We start from the raw sequence: 7,484 nt of genomic DNA on the forward strand, positions 1-7,484 counted from the left end.
TCATTCTCAAAAAATTTGCTTTCTACTTGAGCCCTTGGTACCAACTCCTCATGTTTCCCCTCCCCGCTCCCCCATTCCCCATGAACCCTTGATAATTTATAAATTATTATTTGTCATATCTTACAGAATCTGACATCTCCCTTCACCCATTTCTCCGCTGTCTGTCCGCCTCCTCCCCCCGGGAGGAGGTTATATGTAGATCCTTGTAATCTGTTCCCTCTTTCTCCCTCACCTTCCCTCCACCCTCCCAGGCAGTGAGTTTTTAACATTTTCTGTACTATGGTGACTTGCGTGTGGTTATGAGGTGGGAAGCTATGCTACCCGCCTCCCTCTCACACACAAATACAAGCACACATATGCACTGCCATCCAATAGATACAGTAGAACTGCCCCTATGGGTTTCCAAGGCTGTGAATCTTTATGAGATCAGAAAGTTTACCAAGTGGCGGAGCTAGCAAGTGGTGGAGCTAATGATGGGTTCAAACTTCTGACTTTGCCTCGAGGTTAGTAAGTAGCCCAGCACATAAACCACTGTGACACAAGGACTCTGATACCACCCGCCAGTATTTCAAATACCATCAGGGTCATCCAGGGTGGGCATGTTTCAGCCGAGCTTTGTGCACTAACATGAGGAAGAAAGGCCTGGGTATCTACACCTGTGAACCCCTCCTGGATCACAAGAGAACATGGTGGGACTTGCTGCTTCGGACATGTCATCAGGTGGGATCACGTTATGTTTGGTAACCAGGCAAAACCCTGGTGGGATGGATTGGCCCTGTGGAAACAAAGATTCCTCCTCCCCCAAATATATGCCAAACTTAGCTGCTTGGGAATGACTATATACTTGGAGGTTCTCAGAAGTAGGTCAGGGTTTATTCTCCCCAAGGGTTATCAGCCATCTAGAGCAAGCAGTCACCACTGTTTATCCCACAACAACTAGGGCCCACTCCCTTCTGATAAAGAGAGTAGTTGTCTGTTTCCTTGTAGGAGACCCAAGAGAGATCAAGCCCACCCAAGGGTGACCAAGGTTACGCGCCATCATGAATCTAGGGTCCGCCCATCTTGTCACATGTATACCTCTAGGCCCTCCCATTCCTGTGGGCACACCCCTAGCTCATTCCCTTCCTGTCAGGCTTATACCTATCTTACATCCCCTTCCCATGATGTGTATACCTATCGTGCTGCCCCTTCCTGTGATGTGTCATTACCTGTAATCACATCCCCATAAGAAGTTACAACCTTGATTAGCAACAAAGTTGGCCTCTCCTGCTCTCGCTCCTGAGGCTCTCCCCATGAGGACCACCAAGCGGGGCTGAGGTGAGCATGCTACCATGAATTGTGTCTGACCCCATTACTTCAATCTCTCTTCTATCTCTCATGCTCTCTATGACTTCACTATAATCTCTACTTATTATAGCTGTATAATTGCGCCTACCGGACCCGTGATGATTTGTTGGGGGTCCTCCTTTCCCCCGCATGGCCCATTCAGAAAGATGGTGACCATACTAGTGATAATTAGGACCTTCAGCACCGGGCAACATTTCATTCTATTGTAAGTAGGTGCTCATGACTCAAAGGCAGCTAACAACAACAGCAGCATGTCTTACATCCTTGCTCTATCATAAATAGGAGGCACTTTATGTGTAGGAACGAATTTAACCTCACAGCACAGCCTACTCACCTCCAGTTTGCACAGGAGGGATCATGCCTCTAGTCAGTGGAAGGCTTGGAATCAGGCAGTACACAGAGAGCTCCGGGACTGGCTCTTATGTAACAAATGCCGGACACAAAGCTGACACCTTCTTCACCATCGGGCTAAGGGTGTGGTGAATTTGTGCTTGGGCATTTCAGCACGAAGGAGAACAGTCTGCTCCAGGTGGTCAGGAGCAGTGCAAGATTCACTGGTTATGCAAGAGTTTCAGAGCCCAGCCTCCAATCTTGCTTTTCTGGTTCTCAGGCTGATTGGGGAAGAGTTAAGACCTATTAGTCAACACAACTAAGCATGACACTGCTTTTACACATGAATGAATGCATGGCTTTGTGAAGAAGGAATAGTGGGGGGATGGAAGGGAGGAGGTAAGTGGAAGTTAAAGGGGAGGGAGCACAGGGGAAAGATAGGCAATCAAAAGACATGCTTGTTAGTAGTGAACTTTTTGATAGCAAGCATTGAAATTTAGATAGCTGCACTGGGGGGGGGGTCAGACTACCTCTGTATCCTCCTGTGATTTCACTCTTACCCTAGCGAATCAGTATTCCATTATTTGGAATGTGCGTTGGATAGTTCTTTCACAGAATGCTGGTCAGGTGGTTGTGGGTCCACGAGGATGGCATTTCACTGGTTGATCTCCTGGTAAGGAATTGCTAAACCCAAATGAATGCAGAACATGATGGTGGGACAAGAGGAAGGTAAAAGGAAATAGAGGAAAGAACCAGGAGGCAAAGGACATTTATAGAGATCTGAATACAGGCATGTACATATGTAAATATATATATAACCAGAGGGGAATAGAACTATGTACTCATACCTATCAGTTAAGAATTGAGGTGGCAGATGGACATTGGGCCTCTACTCAAGGGCTCCCTCAACACAAGAACACTTTGTTCTAATAATCTGGCATTCTGTGATGCTCACTTTCCCAACATGATAGCTGAAGACAAAAATGGGAGTATAAGCAAATGTGGTGAAGAAAGCTGATGGTGCACAGCTGTCAAAAGATATAGTGCCTGGGGTCTTAAAAACTTGAAGATCAACAAGCAGCCATCTAGCTGAGAAGCAACAAAGTCCACATGGAAGAAGCACATCCACCTGCGTTATCATGAGGTGTTGATAGGATCAGGTATCAGGCATCTAAGACCCAGAACAAAATCATACACAATGTGAATGGGAGATGGGGGGAGAGCATGGAATAGAGACCCAATGCCCATCTGTAGACAATTGGACATCCCACACAGAGGGGTCACAGGGAAGAGATGAGTCAGTCAGGGTGCAGTATAGCACAAATGAAACACACAAGTTTCCTCTAGCTCTTTGGTGCTTTCTTCCTCCCACTATCATGACTTCAATTCTACCTTACTGTCAGGAGAGCCAGCCCCTAACAAATCATCATGGTTCTGGTAGATGCAATTGTACAGCGATAATAAGTAAAGATTATAGTAAAGTCACAGAAAATAAGAGGACAGAAATAAAATAATGGAGTCAGACAAATTTCATGGCAACATGCTCACCTCAGCTCATCTTGGTGGTGCATGTGGAGATGGGAGATGAGAGGGCAGGAGAGAGAGTGATTTATTGCTAACCAAGGCTTATATATATATTTTCTTTTTAATCATTTTATTGGGGGCTCATAAAACTCTTATCACAATCCATACATACATCAATTGTGTAAAGCACGTTTGTACATTCATTGCCCTCATCATTCTCAAAACATTTGCTCTCCACTTAAGCCCCTGGCATCAGGTCCTCGTTTTTTTTCCCCTCCCTCCCGCTCCCCAATCCTTCATGAACCCTTGATAATTTATAAATTATTATTTTGTCATCTTTCCCTGTCTGACGACTCCCTTCACCCACTTTTCTGTTGTCTGTCCACCAGGGAGGAGGTTAAGGTAGATCCTTGTAATCAGTTCCCCCTTTTCAACTCACCCTCCCTCTACCCTCCCAGTAGTACCACTCACACCACTGGTCCTGAAGGGATCATCCGCCCTGGATTCCCTGTGTTTCTGGTTCTTATCTGTACCAGTGTACATCTTCTAGTCTAGCCAGACTTGCAAGGTTGAATTAGGATCGTGATAGTTGGGGGTGAAGGGGTGAGGAAGCATTTAGGAACTAGAAGAAAATTGTATTTTTCATCATTGCTACATCGCAGCCTGTCTGGATCGTCTCCTCCCGGAGACCCCTCTGTTAGGGGATCTCCAGTGGCCTATAAATGGGCTTTGGGTCTCCACTCCGCACTCCCCTCATCATTTACTATGGTATGATTTTTTTGTTCTGATGATGCCTGATACCTGATCCCTTCAACACGTAATTGCACAGGCTGATGTACTTCTGCCATGTGGGCTTTGTTGTTTTTGAGCTAGATGGCTGCTTGTCTCCGGTTTTGTCCTCTGTAGAGTTATGAGTCAGTGAGGGGGGTCATGTCTCATAGTGAGGCTGGCCATGTGGTCCTCTCTGTGGACTGGCTGCTCTAATTGGAGTCATCGTCCTCAAGGCCTGGTGGACCAGGATGTGCTCCACTCTCTCCTCCTCCCCCTTCATCAGCACCCATGTACTCTGATCAGATATGTCCCTCTCCCGGAGCTGCAGATTCAATGCTGTCTTTTGAAATAAATTCTTCTGGGGGGAGTGGGGCTTATATATCTTTGAAGGCATGTACACCTCCTAATTACAGGTAAAGACATAATTACAGGTAAACACATACGTCATAGGAAGGGGTTGTAACAAAGACAATACAAGCAATAGGAGGGGAAATACAATGAGCATGGGTGTAACAGGAAGGGGATGAGCTAGGGGTGTACACATGATAGAAAGGGGAGGAACTAGAGGTATACATGTGATAAGAAGGGTGGACTAGATTCATGTTGGTGGCCTAACCTTGGTCCCCCTTGAGTGGGCTTGACCTCCCTGGGCTCTCCTTCAGGGAAACAATCTACTATCCTTATCAGAAGAAAGTGCGCCTTACTTAAGGTGGGACAGACTATACAGTCTGATTGCTCTAGATGGCTGATAACCCTTAGGGAGAATAACCCCTGATCTACTTTTGTTGACTGCCAAGTGTATAGTCATTTATCATGTGTAGCAAACAGTTAAGTTTGGCATATGTTTGTGGGAGACAACTTGGGAGAAATCGTTCTGTTTCCCACACATTACAAATTGGATTAGACCAGAACATGCGCACTGCTACAGATAAGAGCCCCCAACGCAGGAAACCCAGGAGAGATAAACCCCTCAGGGTCAACAATGAGAGTATAGATACCAGGAGGAGTAGGGGACGATGGGTGGAGAAAGGGGGAATCAATTACAAGGATCAATCTAGAAACCCCTCCCAGTGGGATAAACAATGGAAAAGTGGGTGAGGGGCAACGGAGGACGATGTATGATATGAAAATAATAACCTATAACTTATCAAGGGTTTGTGAGGTAGGTGGGGAGGGAAGGGGAAATAGGGAGCTGATATCAGGGGCTCAAGTGGGAAGAGGATGCTTTGAAAATGATGGTGGCAGCATATGTGCAAATGTGCTTGACCCACTGGATGAATATATGGATTGGAATAAGAGATGTAAGAGCCCCAAATAAAAGTATTTAATAATAAAGGGAAGATAAAACCATTAGAAATAACGCCAAAACTGAATACAAACAGAAACATATCTCTGCCCAAACTGGACATCGCCTTATGGAAGGGTCTCAGGGGGGAGATGAGCCAGTCAGGGTGCGATGTAGCAATGATGAAACATGCAACTTTCCTCTATTTCCTAAATGTTCCCCCCACTATCATGATCCCAATTCTACTTTACAAATCCTACTAGACCAGAGGATGTACACTGGTACAGATAGCTACTGGAAACACAGGGAATCCAGGATGGATGATCCTTTCAGGACCAGTGGTGAGAGTGGCGATACCGGGAGGGTGCAAGGAGAGTTGGGGGGGAAAGGGAGAACTGATTACAGGGATCTACATATAACCTCCTCCCTGGGGGATGGACAACAGAAAAGTGGATGAAGGGAGACATCGGACAGTGTAAGATATGACAAAATAATAATTTATAAATTATCAAGGGTTCATGAGGGAGTGGGGAGTGGAGAGGGAGGGGTAAAAAAGGAGAAGCTGATGCCAGGAGCTTAAGTGGAGAGCAAATGTTTTGAGAATGATGAGGACAACAAATGTACAAATGTACTTTACACAATTGATGTGTGTATGGATTGTAATAAGAGTTGTATGAGCCCCAAATAAAAATGATTAAAAAAAAATCTCTGGCAAAACACTGTCAAAGATTTTTTCATGTAAAGTTGCTAATTTTTTCTATCAAGACACAAAATCTAAATTTCAAAATATGGCTACCTCAATGCATTGCCATATAAATATATGTACATATGCCAATACCTCTATTTTTATGAATTCATATATTTATATATGTACACACTATGGTTATACCTCTATCCATAGCTTTGCTTCCTAGATGTTTCTTGTTTCCTTTTACCTTCCTTTGTTCCACCATCACACCCACCCTTTTTCTGCCTCTTAGTAATTACTCTCAGCTAGATTGCTGTTGATCCAATATCCCCAGGATCTCTATGTACTCCTCGTTGTTGATTTTATTTATTTATTTGTTTATATTTTTAATCATTTTATTAGGGTCTTATACAACTCTTATCTCCAACCATACATACATCAATTGTGTAAAGCGCATTTGTACATTCATTGCCCTCATCATTCTCAAAACATTTGCTCTCCACTTAAGCTCCTGGCATCAGGTCCTCTTTTTTTCCCCTCCCTTCCTGCTCCCCCTTCCCTCATGAACCCTTCATAATTTATAAATTATTATTTTGTCATATCTTGCCCTGTCCGACGTCTCCCTTCATCCACTTTTCTGTTGCCCGTCCCCCAGGGAGGAGATCACATGTAAATCCTTGTAGTTGGTTTTCCCTTTCCAAGCCACCCTCCCTCCACCCTCCCGGTATCACCACTCACACCACTGGTCCTGAAGGGATCATCAATCCTGGATTCCCTGTGTTTCCAGTAGCGATCTGAACCAGTGTACATCCTCTGGTCTAGCTAGATTTGTAAGGAAGAATTGGGATCATGATAGTGGGGGTGGGAGATGGGGGGAGCATTTAGGAATTAGAGGAAAGGTTTATGTTTCATCATTGCTACACTGCACCCTGACTGGCTCATCTCCTCTCTGAGACCCTTCCATAAGGGGATGTCCAATAGCTACCCTTCCATAAGGGGATGTCCAATAGATGGGCTTTGGGTGCATTCCCCCTTATTCACAATGATATGATTTTTTGTTCTTTGATACCTGATCCCTTCAGCATCTCGTGATCGCACAGGCTGCTGTGCTTCTTCCATGTGGGCTTTGTTGCTTCTGAGCTAGATGGCCGCTTGTTTACCTTCAAGCCTTTAAGACCCCAGACGCTGTATCTTTTGATAGCCAGGCACCATCAGCTTTCTTCATGACATTTGATTTTTCACCCGCTTTGTCTTCAGTGATTGTGTCGGGAAGGTGAGCATCATAGAATGCCAGTTTAGTAGAACAAGATATTCTTGCATTGATGGAGTACTTGAGTGGAGGCCCAATGTCCACCTGCTACCTTAGTACTAAACCTATAAAGATATGCACATAGATCTATTTCCCCATCCTCATATATAAATATATTTACATATGTACATGTCTCTGTCTAGACCTCTATAAATGCCCTTTGCCTCCTAGCTCTTTCCTCTATTTCCCTTGACTTTTCTCTTGTCCCATTATCATGTTCAGTCTTCATT

This window comes from Tenrec ecaudatus, chromosome 3, assembly GCF_050624435.1.
Source record: "Tenrec ecaudatus isolate mTenEca1 chromosome 3, mTenEca1.hap1, whole genome shotgun sequence".
Taxonomy (NCBI): Eukaryota; Metazoa; Chordata; class Mammalia; order Afrosoricida; family Tenrecidae; genus Tenrec; species Tenrec ecaudatus.